At 43.3% G+C, this 21088-nt stretch overlaps 1 protein-coding gene across 1 annotated transcript in view; it reads right to left on the bottom strand.

The window, feature by feature from the left end:
• The window catches only part of ZNF385B (zinc finger protein 385B), a 368360-nt gene extending 348535 nt beyond the window's left edge, over positions 1-19825 (bottom strand). Inside the window, exon 1 of the mRNA XM_007522156.3 lies at positions 19743-19825. The gene's annotated coding sequence lies outside the window, so the exon portion shown is untranslated. The remainder of the gene's footprint in view (positions 1-19742) is intronic.
• Positions 19826-21088: the final 1263 nt, after the last annotated feature.

Here is a 21088-nt window from a genome sequence, read left to right as displayed (position 1 = left end):
GGACAGAAGCAAATGCTGCTGTGAACGTGGGAGGGACAGATTATTCCTCATGCCTACAAAACTCACCATGTACACAATTTTCTCCCTTAAAATCCACCTACTAGTTTACATATGACACAGAAGGGGAGCACTGAAAATGAGTTCCTTATGTTACACGTGTACAAACTACTGTATCTTACTATTGACTCTAAACCATTACTCTTTCAATAAAGAAAAAAAAGAGCCCCTTGCCCACTATCAGAAAAATAATCAAGGACAGGATAAGAACTGTTAAGACATGTGTTTAATTTCCAGTTCGATGGGACTGATTGCCTCGAATCAACTCTGGAGATTTTTTCTAAACTCCCTTTTGTTTCCCCCTCAAGCTGCTTACAAGTCAGTTACAGCCAGTCGGTTGTGTGACAGCAGGTGTTGGTGACAGTGAACCCCAGGCAATACTGAACCAGGGGAAAGGGAGATAAACCACTGGAGCTATGTAGAGTCATTGCTCTGGACGAAGGATAAGAGAGAGCGGGAAAGACGTGGCTCCAGTAGCAAGTCAGTCCTCTGTTCCAGCTAAGGAGATGCAAGCAGAATAACTGAAACCCTCACCGATGCAAAGCGAAGGATCTGGGTTTGAGGCCCCAATGATTCCCCACCTGCAGTGGGGGAGGGGTCGCTTCACTGGCGGTGAAGCAGGTCTGCAGCTGTCTATCTTTCCCCCTCTCTGTCTTCCTCTCCTCTCTCAATTGCTCTCTGTCCTATCCAACAACAATGGCAGCAATAATAACAACAATAAACAACAGGGGCAGCAAAAGGGAAAAAAATGGCCTCCAGAAGCAGTGGATTCATAGTGCAGGCACCGAGCCCCAGCAATAACCCTGGAGACCAAAAAAAAAAAAAAAAAGGAAAGGAAGGGAGGGAGGGAGGGAGAGAGGGAGGGAGAAAAGAAGGAAGGAAGGAAGGAAGGAAGAAGGAAAGAAGGAAGAAAGAAAGGTGAAGGAAAGAAAGAAAGAGGAAGAGAAAAAAAGAAAGAGAGAGAGAGAGGGAAGGGGGCCAGGCAGTAGAGCAGCGGGTTAAGCGCACATGGCCCAAAGCCCAAGGACCGGTATGAGGATCCTGGTTGGGGCCCCCAGCTCCCCACCTGCAGGGGAGTGGCTTCACAAGCGGTGAAGCAGGTCTGCAGGTGTGTATCTTTCTCTCCCCCTCTCTGTCTTCCCTCTTCTCTTGGTTTCTCTCTGTCCTATCCAACAACAATGACAGCAATAACAACAACAATAAACAACAAGGGCAACAAAAGGGAAAGGGTGGCCTCCAGGTGCAGTGCATTCGTAGTGCAGGCACTGAGCTCCAGCAATAACCCTGGAGGCAAAAAAAAAGAAAAAAAAGAAAGAAAGAAAGAAAGAAAGAAAGAAAGAAAGAAAGAAAGACTCCAGAAATGCTGCTATATATTTTTAATTCATTTTAAATTGAATATATTTTCAAAGTATACTGTGACATATAGGTCATTCTATAATGGGAATTACTACTTGCCGTGTGGTCAAGAACAGCTAAGATCTGGGGTTGCTAATGGCACTAAGTTCTAGAAAGAAGTTTATACGCATTAGAGCATACCAAGAGGCAAGATCTGGACCAGGGAGGGAGTGTTGCACATCAAAGAAGTCATCTTGGATGCAGACTGATTATTCACAGAAAAAAAAAAAAAAAAAAGCACGGTCATGGGTCCCAAGCAAAGAATGAATTATGGAGTTGTGTGGAAGGAAATGGGCTCAGAGCAAATTTATTACGCTCCATTTCCACTCCACTAGCCAACTGCACAGTCCCAGAGATACAGATTTTCTCAGAATTGAAACTTGACATCTAGGGACACTCTCTCAAATCGTCTAATTTGGTGAAATGAGAAAGTCCAATCTCCTAAAACTACCACCTCTCCTCAAAAGCCCTTATAAAAGTTTACAGGCCATTGAGGTAATCTGTCGAGTCATAACCAGAGCTTCTATCATAGGTGATGTGGAGACAAGGGGCTTAAAGATGAAATTATTTTAATATGAAACACTACTCAGTATGTGGAGTTTGTTCTTTCCAACTTGAACTTCATAAATTTTTATAAGATGTCTCCTTATTGTCAGACTCTGGAGCTGCTGTGTCACTGTTGCTCAGTCAAAGCCTTTTCAAACAAATAACGGTTGAGCTGGCTTCTTGATATATGATGCTAAGAAAGATGACCCTATTCCCACTCTCTGTGTCTATTCGCTAACATTCACATCATCTATGCAAATGTTAAAATAAATATATTCCTGTCCACAGTGAAATGAGTTGCTCTTTGGGGCCACTGTATACAGAGAAGCAGAATGCCTCAGTAAGAAGGGACCTTGACTGTCCTCTACTAAATCTGTTTTTTATAGAGAGACAGGCAGGCAGAGAGACAGCAAAGGAGACTAGCCTATCAAAAGTCCCTTCAACGTCATGAGGGCTGGGTCATGCCCATGGCTAAGCAGCACACATTCCAAGCAAGATTCTCCACCAGCCCTCCACCAAATTCAAGACAGAAGGAGCGATGCTGTTTAAACGCACAATAGAGCCCATACCAAAGAAATTGCCCTTGGAAATTCTTTGTGAATAGTTTTCAGGGTTCAGAGGAAAAGAGAAAGGACAGTAATAATAATAATAATATCTACAATTTTCAAAGTGCTTACTATGTTTCTGGTGTAGAACACGTACTTTGTATACAACATTTCATTGAGTTCTTGCAATTCTGTAAGATAAAAAAAAAAAAATTCTGTCCATTTTATAAAAGAAAGATTTTTAAGCTTGACAAGATTTATAATTTTCCCACACCTATAGAGCAGGGACTTGATCCAGATGAGTCAAATATAACCAAGAACAGTTTTATCCCAGCTGAGAGGTGTCTCAGCGTCACTTCTCATCAATAGTAACCTGGACAGTTGGTTACCCGTGGGATTACTATTTAGAGGAAAAAGACTTCAGAAAACCTTTGGACTTTTTTTTTTTGCCACCCAGGGTTTTCACTGGGGCTCGGTGTCTGCATGATGAACCCACGTTCGCATACAGAGATTTTTTTTTTTCCTTATTTGATAGGACAGACAAAAATTGAGAGAGGAATGGAAGATGAGAGGAGAAGAAACAGAGAGACAGCTGCAGTTCTTGCTTCACGCTTGTGAAGCTCCCCTTCTGCAGGCAGCCAGTGGGGACTGGAAACCCAGTTCCTTTGGGAATGCATGTACTTAACAAGATGTGCCACTGCCAGGGAGGAAAGGAGAAGGTATATGACAGCACTTCAATCCTGAGTAATCCTCTGGAAACTGTCTGGATGATATCTTTATTTTACTGAGAAGACAAGTAAGGTGGTTGAAGAACTAGTTTTTGGATCACACAATTAAACACAGACATGGGATTTCTGCTCATTCTAATACTAGTGAGACTGAAGGCAACACGTCTAGCTGGGCTAATGGGAGAGTTGTGAAATAAGTGGTTTTCCCTTTCTCTGCTCTGTGGTTCTATCTACTTATCTATCTATCTATCTATCTATCTATCTATCTATCTATCTATCTATCTATGTCTACCCCTCACTATTTTCTCCTTTCCTAAAACAAAGAATAACATAGGAGGGGACGGGTGGTAGTGCACCTGGTTGAGCGCATTTGTTACAATGCACAAGGGCCCAGGTTTGAGCTCCCAGTCCCCACCTGCAGGGCGAAAGCTTCACAAATGGTGAAGCAGTACTGCCGATGTCTCTCTGTGTCTCTCCCTCTCTATCTCCCTCTTCCCTCTTGATTTGGCTGTTTCTATCCAAAAAATAAGTAAAGATAATAAAAAAAAAATTTTAAGAATAACATGGGTAATAATGATGTCATTAAAATTTAAAAAGAAGGGTCCAGTGATGAAAAATATTCTGGTGTTTTTCCTTTTAGTTACTTGAGGATAAAATTTATCCCAGATAATTATTTGGGGAGAACCCCATGAGGTGTAATAGAAGGAGTAACCAACTATTCAGTAGTAAGCATTAGCATTTGAAGTTTGTCAGGCACTCAGTCATTAACATGTTGAATAAGGGGTCTGCTCTCTCAATCAAGTGACAAAAATTAGTAGAATTAATTAAAAATTAGTAGTCAAGCATTATAATTTCATATAGCTAGTACCATAAGAGATATGTAGAAGTAGTAATATGAAAAGAAAGGTTTTTAGGGCATTTGGCTCAGGTCTAATGGGACAACCCGTGGGAAGTCAGCAAAAATGACCAGAGTTTATTCCTAGTTTTAGGGATAGGAAAACAAGAATTATATTTTGACTAAGAGGGAACACAATGAGATTTGTGCCCTTTGGCTATTAAATGATGTTCTGGCAAGTAGTAGGTGTGTAAAAGCAGGGAATAACTGGAGGGAAAAAAAGATGTTATTCTTTTCTTCTTTTTAATATATTTATTTTCCTTTTTGCTGCCCTTGTTTTGTGTTGTTTTTTACTGTTGTCATAGTTATTGTTGTTATTGATGTTGTCGTTGTTGGATAGGACAGAAATAAGAGAGAGGAGGGGAAGACAGAGGGGGAGAGAAAGACAGACACCTGTAGACGTGCTTCACCACCTGTGAAGTGACTCTTCTGCAGGTGGGGAGCAAGGGGCTAGAACCCTGATCCTTACGCAGGTCCTTGTGCTTGGCGCCATGTGTGCTTAACCCGCTGCGCTACCGCCTGACTCCCAAAAGATGTCATTCTTTCATCTTTTAAGAGACATCTGTTCTCCTTTCTTTTTTTTTAATTTTTTTAATATTTATTTTTCCCTTTTGTTGCCCTTGTTGTTTTTTATTGTTGTAGTTATTATTGTTGTTGTTAGATAGGACAGAGAGAAATGGAGAGAGGAGGGGAAGACAGAGGGGGAGAGAAAGACACCTGCAGACCTGCTTCACCGCCTGTGAAGCGACTCCCCTGCAGGTGGGGAGCCGGGGACTCAAACCGGGATCCTTAGCCAGGCCTTGCACTTCGCGCCACCTGCGCTTAACCGGCTGTGCTACCGCCCAACTCCCAAAAGATGTTATTCTTTCATCTTTTAAGAGACATCTGTTCTCCTTTCTTAATTCATATATATAACCTCTCCTGCGTATAGTCACCCCAAATTAGAACACAGATTGTAGGGGCCAGGTGGTGGTGCACCTGGTTAAGCACACGTGTTACATTGTGCAAGGACCCAGGTTAGAGCTACCTGCAGGGGGAAAGCTTTGTGCGTGGTGAAGCAGGGCTGCAGGTGTCTGTCTCTCTCCCTCTCTCCCACCCCCTTCCCTCTTGATTTCTGTCCCTATCCAATAAATAAAGATAATTTAAAAATAAAATAAAATAAGAACACAAATTGTAGTGACCAGTTTAGTTGAACTTCAACTTAATGCTTGAATTACTCTTTTGTTGTTTCTGGTAACTACGCCTCTCACTCATCATATGCTTTCACCTGGAATGTGCCTGAGACTTCATTCAATAGTTTGGATCATGACAAAGTTGTTTTTTTCCTAAGGAGTTAAAATCTGCCTCCCGAAACTCTCACCCACAGAATCTGGTCATGCCTGTGGGAACCTCAGCAAATGGATCTACTACCTGAACTAGAACTGGCGTATTGCACCAAAGCAAAAGGCTCGGGGGGGGGGGGGGGGGAATACAGGTCCAAAAAGGATGACAGAGGACATAGTGGGAATTGTATTGTTATATGGAAAACTGGAAAATGTTATGCATGTACAAACTATTGTATTTACTGTCAAATGTAAAACATTAATTCCCCAATAAAGAAATTTTAAAAAAAAAAGTTAAAAGTACAAAAAAAAAAGAAGAAAAAAAAAAAGAAAATGGACCTACTTCACTGTCCACCAGTTATCCCTTCCAGTATTTGCAGGCAGCTGCCATGTTTATCAGAAACCATCTTATCTGGGCACCAAATAGATGAGTGGGCGTCTTGTCCTGTTGCTAACTGAAGAAGGTTGAGAAATGGCAGTGCTGGTGTGGGGGATCGCCTTGTATCTTTCTTTGTACTAGACTGCTCGGTGACTTCAACACATGCTGAAATTATGTTACCAGTACACAATTTTTCATGGTCATAGTGAGGCTTGAGAGAAACAAAGGAAGGAGCAAAGCTCAGAGATATTTAGGATGACCTGAGTTTCCCAATTAAGCACAGCTCCTACAGACTGTTTTAAAAAATCCATCCAGTGGAGTACCCCCTTAAGCAATTATCTTTATTAGTCTTATGGGACAGTTCAAACGCTACCTTGTAATTTTTCTTCATGATGTTAGAAACTAAACTTCCCAAGAGCCCAGTGATTATCTCTTGAAGAGTTGTGTAAGGTTTTATATTCCTCTCCTGTGTGTGTATAAGTTTCTCTCACAGTTTCTGTTATTGGTTACATTCTTTTCTGAGTAGATACATATTATGCTGATCACCTGCTCTCACCAACCTTTGTCCCCTTTAGTTACCAGTGAGCATTCTTACTAGCTTTTTTTACTGGAGATAGACAAAGAAATTGAGAGGGAAGGAGAAGAGAGGGGGGAAGAGAGAGACACCAGCAGCAGGGCTTCAACACTTGGGAAGTTTCCCTTTGCAGGTAGGGACCAGAAGCTTGGTGCTGGCTCTTTGAGCATTATAACATGTGCACTCTACCAGGTGAACCGTGACCTTAAAGTGAGCATTCGTATTGTTAAGAAAAGAAATTGGGGAGTCAGGCGGTAGCGCAGCAGGTTAAGCACACGTGAAGCACAAGGACCGGCATAAGGATCTCGGTTCGAGTCCCCGGCTTGAGTCACTTCACAAGCGGTGAAGCAGGTCTGCAAGTGTCTATCTTTCTCTCCCCCTTCTCTGTCTTCCCCTCCTCTTTCCATTTCTCTCTGTCCTATCCAACATCGACAACATCAATAACAACAATAATAATAATAACAATAAAACAAGAGCAACAAAAGGAAATATTTTTTTAAAAAAAGAAATTTACCCATTTCTAACGTTGTGACAGGTCTATGCTATTATAAAAAATGATGAGTTCATCTCCTTTGCTGTGTCTTGGATGGAAGCTAAAGGTACCATGTTGAATGAGAGAAGCCAGGAAGAGGAAGATAAATACTGGCTGATCTCACTCCTAGATGGCCAAGGACAGTAAAGGAAAACATAAGGTGAAAGTTGGACTGGGTATGATGTATTGCACCAAAGCAAAGGACTCTGGGGAAGGGGAGAAAGAGACGGGCTAGAGAGACACTGGAGGCCTAGGGCATGATAATGAAAAGGACCCAGGGTGGAGGAGGAAGTGCCTTTCAGATACCTACCCAGAGGCAGATGAGAAATTGTATTTATGTGTCAATAACTATACTAGAAACCATTAAGCCCCCAGTAAAGGGGAATTAACTGCAGCTCCTCAAATTCAATGCATACACACAAAACCAAATGTCCCCATTAAAAAACAAATTTTTAAAAAATAAAATAAAGTAATGAGGAGAGGATATGGACCGAATAGTCACTAAAGAGGAGATCCAAAGGGCCAACAGACGGGGAAAAAAGCTCAGTCACTAATAACCTGTGGAACTAGAATAAAGACAACAATGAGATAACACTTTAGTCTTGTGAGAAAGCCATACACCAGAAAGGACAGTCACAACAAATGTTGGTGAGGACATGGAGGGGGGAGAGTACCTCTATTATACTGGTAAGAATGTGAACTAAGTCAGCTCCAAACGGACCTACCCTATGACTCAGCAATCCTCTCCTAGGGATAAATCCAAAGAAGGCAAATACTCCTACCCAAAGCGATCTCTATAGTCCTATGTTCATAGCAGCACCATTTGTAATAGCCCAAATTCAGAATCAACCCTGATGTCTGACAGGTGAGTGGCTACGAAAGTTGTGGATATATATATATGTGTATATATATATATATATATACATATATACATATACATATATACATATATATATATACATATATACATATATATATATATACTGGAATACTACTCAGGTGTTAAAAATTATGAAGTCAACTCCTTTTCATCATCTTGGATGAAGCTTGAAGGAATCATGTCATATGAGATAAGCCAAGAAGAAAGGACGAATATTGGGTGATCTCATTCATCGACAAAACTTAAGAAACAAGGACATAAAAGGGAAAACACAAAGTAAAATTTAGATGGGATTTGGTGTTATTACAGCAAAGCAAAGGACTCTGAGGAGAGAGGAGAGGAAGGAGTTTGATGGAGAGGGGGCTTTGGGATCCTAATGCATGATGGTGGAGGGGTATCTAGGTTGGGCGTAAGTATGTTTTGTAGACATCTATCACAGGGAGATGAGAGAGAAAGTGTATCGATGCGTCAACAATTATACTGTAAGCCACTAAATACCTGACCATAATAAAATGATTATATATATATATATATATATATATATATATATATATGAACTAGAAAAGAAAAAAGAAAAAAACTGACATCTAGGATGGCTGAGTCAGTTCAAATCTAAGATTCTGTCATAACATGAGCCTGCAGTGAAGAGCTGATAGGCACACCATCTCACCCTAAACCACTCTCTGGTGCAACAAAGGACTAAGTAACAGCACAGAACACTGTTGCTGAGCTGTCAAGAAATCAGTTATCAGAGTTAAAGCTGTCTGTGACATCATCACTTTAATGTCAGCTTTCTTCACTGTTTTATATAGCAACAGTAAAATGTCCTGTAATTTGGATTTTAAAATCAGCCTACTCATAGACATACCCAGAAGACGCAGAAGGATTGTTAACATATACACAGTAAACTGTTTCTCAGGCTCTAATTCTCAATTCCTAAGAAACATGCATTTAAGAAAGCAAATACTTCTAAAGATGAGTGAGTCTTTTCCTCATGCTAGCCAAGAGCACATTATACTTTCCCTTTTCCAGAAAGTGGTAGACAAGAACCTAGGAAATTCTCAACAAATGTAAACCTTGATTATGTAAGTTATACACAGAGAGGCAAGAAAACGCTAAGGATTTGAAAGGACTTGGGTCTTGCTGCGAGGACAGCAGCAATCTGGATGTGAGACATCAGATCTGTACACCTGGCACAGTAGTCTGGGTCTCCACTTGGCAGCTATGGAAGAGCAGAGACTGGAGAAAAAGAAGCCAGTATTTTCCACCACAGACCCACAAGGACAAGAGGGGAAAGGATGTTCCCAGGATGCAAAGAGGAAACCTGGAGACGTGAGAGGGTAAGGGCATTGCTGACACTCAGGAATCCTCATGGTGTCAGACCCAGCCATCTGGTCCCGGCAGTCAGTGTGGTTACCACAGTCCCTGAGGTAGTCTCAAACTATGAGTCATGTAAGAATACAGTTCCACAGGGCACAGAATAAAAAACTTTACCCAGCCATAATCATACCTCGGGTATGGCCTTCTCCTTCCACCACTTATTATTATTTTGTTGTTGTTGTTTTGTTTTGTTTTTTTTTTGCCTCCAGGGTTATTGCTGGGGCTCAGTGCCTGTACCATGAATCCACTGCTCCTGGAGACCACTTTTTCCGCCTTTTGTTGCCCTCGTTGTTGTAGCCTTGTTGTGGTTATTATTGTTGTTGTTGATGTCGTTCGTTGTTAGATAGGACAGAGAGAAATGGAGAGAGGAGGGGAAGACAAGAGAGGGGGAAAGAAAGATAGACACGGGAATTGGGTAGTAGTCCAGCAGGTTAAGCGCACATGGCGCAAAACGTAAGGACCGGCATAAGGATCCCGGTTAGAGCCTCCGTCTACCCACCTGCAGGGGAGTCGCTTCACAGGCAGAGAAGCAGGTCTGCAGGTGTCTCTTTTTCTCTCCCCCTGTCTTCTCCTCCTCTCTCCATTTCTCTCTGTCCCATCCAACAACGACAACAACAATAATAACTACAACAATGAAACAACAAGGGCAACAAAAGGGAAAATAAAGTATTTTAAAAACAAAAAAAAAACAGGAAGGAAGGGAGGGAGGGAGGGAGGGAGGAAGGAAGGAAGGAAGGAAGGAAGGAAGGAAGGAAGGAAGGAAGGAAGGAAGGAAGGAAGGAACACACCTACAGACCTGCTTCACCACCTGTGAAGCGACTCTCTCCAGGTGGGGAGCCGGGGGCTCAAACCGGGATCCTTCCGGCCTGTCCTTGCGCTTTGTTCCACGTGCGCGCTTAAGCCGCTGCACTACTGCCCGACCCCCATCACCACTTTCTTTTATAATCTTTCGGCTAGGTTTGTGCCCTGGGATCTGTATATCGCAAATGAATTTACAGGGATGATAACGCAGGTGGCCAGTGCATTCATTTTGTAATGGAGAAAACAGTGGTGGATTTAGATTTGTGAGTAAAGGCCAGTTGGCTAATCAATGAAAGAACACAGTCTGGTTCTCTAGGATTCACACATGGCAGGCTCCACATGGTCGACTCCGCCGCAGTTTGAGGAAAAGAGTGCCTGTGAACAAAATGCAGCATGGAGAAAGTGAACTGGGTATTGCACTGGGCTTTCCTAAAAGCCACAGTTCTGACGCACATCTGCAATTGAGAGCTAGTATTACTCTCAAACAACAACACAGCCCTAATGTCTTCATCCTTTCCCTTTACCTCCTTCCCCAGAGTCCTTCGTTTTGGTGCAATACTCTATACCCGGTCCAAGTTTCACCTTGAGTTTTCCCTTACTGTCCTTTATTCTTAAGTTCCAGGTATGAGTGAGATCATTTGGTATTGGTCTTTCTCTTCCTGGCTTGTCTAACTCAATATGATACCTTCAAGTTCTGACCAAGAAATTGCAAAGGAGATGACCTCATCATTTTTTAACTGTAGCATAGGTTAAAACTGTCTAAGAGCTCAATTTCTTTGTTCTACTTCTCATCCCATTGTTTTGGTAAAGTAAACAAGGAATGGTAGATGAGAAAAGAAAAATCTATAGTTGAAAATTAAAAAAAAAAAATTCAGGATAAGTTTCCAATTGAAGACTCAAAAATCAGAAATGATCCATCACTGATGCCAGTGTTCTCCTGGCAAAGAAATCTGAATATCTTTGAGCTATTTTGTATTAGTCAATTTTATAATAAATACTAATGGCTACCTCTGAAAGTATGATTTATGTCTATACGCCACAAACTTTGTTAAGTTTGTGATACAAATTATCTCAATTTACCTAACAGCAAATCCATGAAAGTTTCTCTCATTGTCTCTTAGATCTGAGAAGCTAAAGCACAGTTGAACAAGTTGGTTAAAGTCACACAGACCATAAGTGGGAAAGCTAGAATTTATACGGACACAATTTAGTCTGAACTCAGTCATTAGGGCCATTCTACTGTTACCTACTGCAACACAGGCAAGAAGTTAGATATACTGAGTCATCAGTAATGACTGAATCCCAATCATTATTTGAGACTATGTGTGATGCATACACATGTATGTATATTTCATGTATACTTACAAAGCAACTTCACGCAGAAAAAATACCATGTACAATAATCAATGTGAAGTAAAGCATATTCTATATAAAATCAAAATGCCTGTGTTTATAGGTACGTATGTTTATTCATATACCAAGAAATGGCATCTTATATTTTGTACTCTTACTATAAGCATGATATTCTTTATACCACGTAAAGTAGTGCCTGTCCTGACAGTGTAAGAAAAAGTTTCCCACCTCTAAAGTATCAAATCTAAGAATATTATAGGAGTTACACATTTTCTATGTGAAATTTAAATTCCAGCATTAGTATTACTAGAATCGCCTTTACTTGTACTGTTTAATTTCCCAAAGGTTCACATTTTAAATACTCTAAATTCTCTGCATCTAATTTTTCTAATTTCTCAACTAGTACCTTATGTTCAGATTCATTTAAACCATAAAAACACAATGACTGTCTTTGGCTGAATAACAGTATTTTCCATATTACTATCAGATAGTTCATAGGCATAAAAACATATGAGTGTATGAATATATATATATATATATATATATATATATATATGAGAAGTTAAGGTACATTTTTGCATAGATAGAAAAATACATCGTGAATTTTCTACAACACAATATATGTCAATCTATTAAACATTAAAATTTGAATCCTTGTTTGCAACCAGAATAGACGAAGAATCCAGATTTCTAGACTCTGAAAAACCTTACACAGTAAACTATCACATTCACCACATTCACTAGCACACACCAGATTTTGCATCTCTACGTAGAACTTAACACGATGTTCACATGAGTATATTGAATCAAAGATTTAAAGGAAATCAGTTCATCATCTCTCATGATGGGTCTTTGGTTTTGTAGCTCAAAAGTTTCTTTTAAAATTTCATTGCATCTTCTTTTCAACTTACTAATGATGAAAAGAAAGAGTGAAAGAAAAAGGAGGGAAGGGTTAGAGGGAGGGGGGCTAGAGGTGAAAGGAGGGCAGTTAGGAGAGAAAAAGATGAAACCAGAGTATCACTCTGGCACATACCACACCAAGGATTGAATTCAGGTGCCCATGCTTGTACATCCAGAACTCTAACCACTACACTGTCTTCTGGACCACCATAGTATCTTCATATTTGTGTTATAAAAAGAGATACATGTCACAATATGGAAAAAAAATAAACATTGTTAAAGAGTTCATTTTAAAATGCTCTTCCAGTTAAATAGTAAATAACAGAGAAATGTGGTTCCTCTTTATCCAAGAGAAAAGGATATCCATCTACAATTTGCCCGTGTGCGAATTATGTAACTATTCCTGATATTCATGAGAGCTTGCTTATGCCTGACACAACTGTACTTCCCAAGCATCTCTTTCACATTCATATATATATATATATATATATATATATGCACAGAAAGAAAAGAAAAGCAATGTGGGTACTCAGTTAATGTTGCCTGTGTCCATTTATTGAATCGCTACTGACATAATGATAGCATAATAGCTATTTCAGAATCTCATCAAAACAGAGAACTGAAGTTGATTAGCTTTAGCCTGCATAGGACAGGATAGCTCTCTTGCTCTCTCTCGCTCATTTTCTTCCTGTCTTCGCTTTTTATTTTTAAATTCCATTGCCCATTATGAATTCAGAAATATAAATGCTTAGCACATTAGTATTTATCTTCAAAATAAAATTCTCCCTTGGACCCATGAATTTCAGTCCTTTCTAGTTCTGATGATAGAACTGTCTCTATTAGAGAGCTAGGTTATTTTCCATGAAATAGGTATGGTAGACAGGTCACCTTTTTGTATCAGTTGCTATGTATCTTAATCCATATCTGCTATTTATGAGATGATGGAGATAATATGGCATCAAATTGATCAAGTAAGATAGCTATTTGTTTTTATTAATATTCCTGCTGAACTTATTAACTTCTGAAAATAGTCAATATAGTCACACAAGTTTTTTTTTTCCCCACTACATATATAATTATGATTACCTCAAAGCCAAAGAAGGCATTAAGAGAGGATTTAGCCACTCTTTAGGTAAAATAACATGTAAGTGGTCTGGGAAGTATTAAGCATAATGGTATGATTACCATCAGAAACAACTGCCACTGCTTTCTGAAATGATCACAGTCTCTATCACCGACTCCCACATGTTCTTCATAACAGCCAAATAAGCCCATTTGTATCACAGACGAAGTCAAAACTTGAAGTGAAATGATTTTTTTAAGTTCTCTAGGTTGGTCATTAGCAACGCCCAGGTTTGATTCTACATAAGGCTGCGTTCTTAACTGCCGGACAAGCTTCGCAGGTGGAGACAGATGACCCGGGACTCACGGCTGGGCTGTACGCAGTATCTATTCATGCAGAACGCAGCACAATCTAAGCCAAGCCAAGCTAAACTAAACTAAAAACTAAAAACACAATCCTATATATACCCGCCAAGTAGGGCGAAAACAGGAAGTGAGGCAAGAGGACGGAGGGAGCAAATCAGGGTGTACCACAAGAGGGGGCGGAGCAAAAAGACATCGTGAACCAGTGGGATTAAACCAATGCCATGCTGGCATGCTGGTGCTTAGTTACGTAAATAGAATAGTGTTAAGCAGGGGGGATGAAACCAAATGAAACAGAAGGGGTTTTTAGAAGCAGTATTAGAAGCATACCAACACTTAACCACTACTCCATAATGCCTTTACCGTCCAGATACCGCCTCCACCCTGGAAACTAGAATCACTGGGAAGAGATTATTAATTTTGCCACTTGGGTTTTTGCTGGGGCTCAGTGCCTGCATGACTCCACTGTTCCACAGCAGCTTTATTTCTTTTTCCTTCCTTTCTTCCATTCTTTCTTTCTTTTTCTCTCTTCTAAATGGAGGGTGAGAAACAGAAAGAACCAAGAGTGGGACAGAGGAGGAAAGACATCATAGAAGCTTCCCTCATAGGCTGGCCCAGAGTTTGAACCATGGTCCTTGGACATGATGATGTGTGTGCTCTCTCAGGTAAGCTACTTGTCAACCCTGGGGAGATTCTTATCATATTAAAAAAGAATAATAATTCATTCTAGTGAATTAAGTATTTCATTATTTTTTAAACTCCTAAAATTATTTCAGTGTGAATCCAAAGAGGAAAGCAACAGGATTAATGAGTGCCAAAGATGCAGGCACACACACCAACACCAGCATCATCCAGTGACCTTTCTCCCCACCCGCCCTCTGTCTGTACCACGTGAAGATCCCCACATGGCATCTCAGTGCAGAAGCAGGCTCACAGAGTGGTGTAACTCACACCCTCCATCCACAAAGAAACGGTTTTGCCTAATGTCTCACTCTGGCAGTAAAGGTAGAACAAGAGTTTAGTCTTTTGAGCCTTATTTTCAGTGCTCCTTTTCCAGAAGGAAGAAAAAAAAAAAAAATTGGAAGCAACAGGAAAACAGTTGGGGCAGGGAGTTAGCCAAAGCAGTTGAAGAAAAATTTCAAGAAACAGGAAGAGAGGGGGAAAAAATTCATAATAGAGAAAGAAAAGCAGCAAGAACTTGTAGATAGTGGGAAATGAGAAATGTATAACAAAACAGTAGCACTGGGCGGGGGAGGGGGAGGAGAACTAAGCATTGGCAAGATCATGCTAATAAAATAAAGAGAAAATACAAGATATAACTATACCTTCCACTCAGCTTTGGGAACCTGTGAAGAAGCCTAAAGGACTTCCCAAATAGAAACTAGTATCAAAGCAAATGTGAACTCTAGGGAAATTGCCTGGCAGCCAAAGACCCCTAAACCCACGAAGTATCTTTTGCCATCTTTCTGATCAAAGTATACATTCTATGAACAGTTATTTCAACATCATTTGGGAAACGTGTTAGAAATGCAGTGTTCTGGATTCCATCCTCACCTGCTAAATTAGTATCTTCATGTTAATATGATTTAGATGAATATACAATTTTGATAGGCACTGACTCTTTTATAGATACCAAATTGGGCTTTTTTTTTTTAAGCTATTTCAGGAAGAAGCTGGAACTAGAGAACTAGGCAGAATTCAATTTCAGTAATTAAATTATTTATTAATGCCCTACAATATGCCTGGTCCTGCCCGGCGTATTGCAGGAAATGAAGGCCCTGAGGTTAAGCATAGCCGGCCTGATGCCTTTCAGGGGAGACTGCAGAAAGCACATACACCCGAGGAAGACTATACTTGTGCTCCAACAGAGGTCAAGCCAATGTAGCGGTTTTGTAGGAGGTTACGAACCATACTGCAAATTTTCTGACTCTCTGAAAGGTCTAAGTTATTGTGCAGCAGTGGGAGGGCTTGATCCAGGCAAAGGAGACAGCAAAAGCAAAAAGATGCAAAACTCAAAAGAGGCCTACTATCTGGTGAAAAACTGCCTTCACTCTAGAGTAATGGTTTTCAAACTCAGGGCTCTGTAAGGATACCTTGGAGACTATCCAAAGATGGGCAGGGAGGCTGATGGGTTTGCTGAGGTGCCATTTCAGTAGCCATAGATTTTATTTAATTATCTATTAACATGACTTTAGTTACTGTAGAGCTTCACTGCTCTGACCCGACTTTCCTTTTCTTCTCCTTTCCTTTTTTCTTCTGTTTCTTCTCCTTTCTTCTCTTTTGTACTTTGTTTATTTGTTTGTTTATTTACTTCTTTATTTATTTATTGGAGGGAGACAGAAAAATCAAGAAATCGAGAGGGAAGGAGCGGATAGAAAGGGAGATAGAGAGAGCCAGGTGGTGGCGCACTGGTTAAGCGCACATGGTCTGAAGCGCAAGGACCCATGCAAGGATCCTGGTTCAAGCCCCGGCTCCCCACCTCCAGGGGGGGTTGCTTCACAAATCATGAAGCAGGACTGTGTCTATCCTCCTACTTCCCCCTCCCCTCTCAATTTCTCTCTGTCCTATCCAATGCAAAAGAAAAAAAATGGAAAAAATGACCACCAGGAATAGTGGATTCTTCTTTTTTTTTTCTTTCTTTTTCTTGCCTCCAGGGTTATTGCTGGGACTTGGTGCCTGCACTAGGAATCCACTACTCCTGGAGGCCATCTTTTTCCTTTTGTTGCCCTTGTTTATCATTGTTGTTGTTATTATTGGACAGGACAGAGAGAAATCAAGAGAGGTAGGGAAGACAGAGAGGTGGAGAGAAAGACACCTGCAGACCTGCTTCACCGCCTGTGAAGCGACCCCCCTGCTGGTAGGAAGCAGGGGGCTCAAACCGGGATCCTTATGCTGTCCTTGCGCTTCACACCACGTGCGTTTAACCCACTGCGCCACCGCCCAGCCCCCTAACAGTGTATCCGTAGTAGAGGCAAGGAGCCCCAGCCATAAACCCGAAGAGAGACAGAGAGTGAGGGACACCTGCAGCCCTGCTTCACCACTCCCAAAGCTTTCCCCCTGCAGGTGGGGACCGATGGCTAGAACCCAGGTCCTTGCGCACTGTAACATGTTCGCTCAACCAGGTGTGCCACCACCTATCCCCCCTCTCATCTTTTCTTTTTTTGTTTCAGGTAGAGAGATAGACAAAGAGAGAGGGAAAGATACCACAGCTCTGAAATATTCCCCATTCTGGTAGAGCATGAATTCAAATCTGACAAAGCAGGCACACTGTCCAGGAGAGCTATCTAGTTATTCTGAGATTATATCTCCATGCTAAAAAAAAGAAAATAATTTTGAAACATGTAACTGAGTCACAACACAGGTAACTTTTAAAATTAATACCTACAGTTGAGCCTGACATGTCATAGATACTCAACTGGCCATAGTAGAACTTAATATGTCAATTGAAGCAGCGAATAAAAAGTAACATGCCAAAAAGCAATAAAAGATGTGAAGCAAAGGTCAAGAAAAAGTTGCAAAGAGAGAGAGAGAAGAATGAAAGAGGTAGATCATATTGAAACACAAGAGGAAGAGAGACAGAAGGAAGAAGTGGGCACAAAAAGAAAAAGGGAGATGTTGGTATGGGGGACAGTAAGAACTCAGAGCAAAAGTAATAGGAAACATATAAGCTGGTTTATTACTGCTGAAGTCTCTCAAGAGTCAGGGTCCTATTGGAAGAGCCAAAAGCCAATTTTGCTCTATATTTTTGTGAATAAAGATTTTCACAAATGAAGCAGTCACTCTGTGAAAGGAAACCCAACTGATCTCGGTTTTTAATACAGATGATGCTATTAAAATCCACTATTATCAAATTCAGACCAAAAAAGGGGAAAACATCTATTTAAAAGGGGAGACAAGAATTTAAGAATCTTGCTTCTTCTACGGTGGCCAATGTTACTTATTAGTAAATAAAATATTTCTTATTCTATATAGACATTTAACCATTTGGATTTGTGTCTGACTGCAAGTTTTTTTTTTTTCTTGTTCACTTTGAACCAGGTCACTAGTCTGAGAAAAAGAATGCTGAGAACACCTGATATAATTTGATAAGATCCTCATATAGCGGTTACACTTTGTAAAGTTACCCTCCAAGTGCTGACATATCTCACTAATGGCCGGTGTTTTGATGACAAGTATTAATAACAGCCTCTTTTCTGATCTGACTCCAGAAAGAGATCGTTCACCTGGTTTCATTTCTGTCTCAGTTCAAGAAGGGCACATTCATTTCTTTGTTTGCTTTTTCTTTTTGGGTCTGTATGATTTAACATAGGTTCAAGTCAGTGGTAGTTAAGCTTCTATAAAGAGACCATTATTTTTATAATACAAAATGAAATGGATTACACAAGGAATGACACTGCAAAACATTTGTATCACTGGGATGATTCCAGGGAAGGCAGTAATTTTTCCTTTGTGCAAAGAATTCACCTCCTCAAGTGCATTTTTCTACAACTGTATCAAAGAGAGGTCAAGGAGATCCACAGGAATAGCTATTTGATTTGTGGTTGTCATTCCAAGCTCCCTCAAATGACTTTTAGAAATGAGTAGGAGCAGAATGGTTATGCAAAAGACTTTCACGCCTGAGGCTCCTAAATCCTGGGTTCAATCCCCAGCACCACCAAAAGCCAGAGCTGAGCATTGCTCTGGTAGCTCCCTGTATCTTTCTCGATGTCATTAAAATAATAATGATAATGATAATATATTTAAAATGAGTAGGAGTATAAATTATACATCTGGAAATATTTGATTTATAATCATATAAAATTTGAACTATAACCAACACTTCAATAAAATAGCCATTTTTTCACCTTAGAAGGACCTCAAGTGCCACCAGAGAGCTAGCAGCACAGTATTTACATTCCAAGGGCTTTTAGCTACTCCGGGGAAGGGACACCACATACTCAGTGCACACAGGACACGAAAATAAGATGAAAGGTCCACGAAAACTAGTGAAATCAGGCCCTTAAGTACTTAAAGGAATTTTTTCAAAAAAAAATTTTTTCAAAAAAACCTCTCGCTGTATCTAAGATGCCATTCAATGACTTTATTTAGATTAAAAAATAAAGATTAAAAAGTCTTCTTTTGAATGTGATCAATGCATTTCCTACAGCTTCGTGCACTGCGTGAAAGCTGTTCGTACCCACGCTTTCGCCTGGGCCCTGCAACAAACCTATTATTTCTCCTAGCTGAGCATCTCTGGCTACATCCTAAAGTTTGCATTCACCTTGGTGTGCTGCACCTGAAGGAAGGACAACTGCAAACCAACCACGTCTCTGGGTTCAAAATGAAGAACGTGCAGATGGCACCCCCTAACCCAACAACTTTTGAAAGCACCCCTCCACCCCCCCAGAACTGCCTTTTGTACTCCTGGATTGGGGAAGGGGGAGGAGGAAGAAGGGACACATTTGATATCCATGTATTTTCCTTGAAGGATGACAACGCTCCCCATCTCGGTGGACCATAAAATTAAAAAAAAACAAAAAATCAATCAAAATTAAAACGACCCGTCCTCCAGGAGCAGCTGTGCCAGCTCTCCCTTCCCGCGGCCGAGCAGATGGTGCTCCCGCTGCCCGCGCGTCCCTTCCCTCCGCAGTCCCCGCGCGTCCTCCCCGGGGCGCGGACACCCAAACCCGAGCCCGGCCGCCGCGCCGCGCTCCCTCCGCGGGCTGCCAGCAGCTGCAAACTTTGCGCAGCCTTAAGCCTCCCCGCTGCCCCCGCCACCCGCACCTGCAGAAGTCTTCCCGCCCCACCCCCGCGTGTCTCTCTGTCTCCGTCTCCGTCTCCCCGGCACCCAGACTCCCCGGGAGCGCGAGGGGTCCAGCCCCAAACTTCGCAGCTCAGGCGGCAGAGGCGAACCACGGTGGGGCACTCCCTCTCCGCGTCCTTCCTTCCTCCCTCCCTCCGGGCTTCGTCCGTCCTTGGGAATCGGCGCCCACCATCTACACTGGGGGGCGGTGGGGTGCTCCCGGCACCGTGTGCTCAGTCCTCACTCACTGCACAGCCCGGGCGAGCGGCGTCTGGGCGTCCTCCACAAGTGGGACCGAGGGACAAAGTGCAACTCTCCGAGGACAGCGAGGGCCTGCGGCCGCGGCCATGCGTCCCCGGGGCGCCGGCGGGCTGGTCCCCCCGAGGGGCCCCGGGCTGGCGGGCGGGGGCCGGGCTGGGAGGCGGCGTCCGGGCCGGGGGCGCCGTGCGGGGCGGGGCGGGGCGGGGCGCCCGGAGCCTCTTACCGGGGCGCGCGGGCGGCGGGCGGGCGCGTGGGGCTGCGGCTGCTCGGGGCGGGAGGCTGCTGCTCGGGGCGGGAGGCTGCTGCTCGAGCTCCCGCGGCCGCGATGGTCCCGCCGGGGCGGCGACGGGGCTCGGCGCACTCGCTCCCCCGCGGGCTGCTGCAGCGCGGGCGGCGGCTCGGCCCGCTGCGGCCCCGGAATCGTCCCACTCCGCCGGGCAGCCTCCGGGCTCAGGCTCCCGGCCGCGGCGCCTGCGTGGGGCCCGGCTCGCTCAGGTGAGGGGCGTGTGTCTGCAGCCCGCCGGGCGGCCCGGCCCCGGGGGCTGCGCTCTGGCCTGCGCGCCCGCTCCGGCCCGGCACCGAGCACCCGGGCGGGGACCCGCCAACGCCACTCCCGCGCGCCCGGGCCGGCGACGGTTTACCAGGCGGGGGGCTGCGAGACACACGCTCCCGGGCGGGCGAGTGAGGCGGGACCGTTCGGGGCTCGTTGACACTGCAGAGCCGCCCGCAGCAGCCGCGCCGCCGCCTGTAAATCCCGCCTTGCGGGGCGTCCGCTCACGGCTGCGGGGCAGAGGCGCTGTGCACACCCGGGGGTCCTCCGAGTGGCCCTCCACCTCGGGGTGCTGGTCCCTTCAAAACAAAAAAATCTTGCCAGTGGCAGAGGTTCCCCAGACCGAGGTGCCAAGGGACGCGGTGGGGCTGATCTTTCAACTATGTAGTCCAGCCAGAGTGTAACTCTTCTCCTCCTTCTCCTCCTCCTTCTCCTCCTCCTCCTCTCCCCCTCCTCCTCCTCTCCCCCTCCTCCTCCTCCTCCTCCTCCTCCTCCTCCTTCTCTTTCTCCTCCTCCTCCTTCTCCTCCTCCTAGATCCTCAGGCCGACTATTTGTTTTTCCTCGGATCGCCTGTCAAACACCACACCTAGCAGCCTCAGCGATTTCTGGCGGAACCGCGGAGGGGGACCCCGTGGCGCTGGAGGCAGCTCAACCCTGCGGAGCCTCGGAAAGTCTCCTGGGTGGGAGGGCTCCTGCACCTCCGGGTCTCTTTTTCCCTGTTTACTTAAGTTTCCAAAACTAAAACAAGTCATCCGCTACCCTGATGTAGGGCATCTTCTGAAT

The sequence above is a fragment of the Erinaceus europaeus genome, chromosome 18 (genome assembly GCF_950295315.1).
Source record: "Erinaceus europaeus chromosome 18, mEriEur2.1, whole genome shotgun sequence".
Taxonomy (NCBI): Eukaryota; Metazoa; Chordata; class Mammalia; order Eulipotyphla; family Erinaceidae; genus Erinaceus; species Erinaceus europaeus.
The sequence above is the reverse complement of the archived record's forward strand: the minus strand, read 5'-3'. Positions and strand labels throughout refer to the sequence as shown.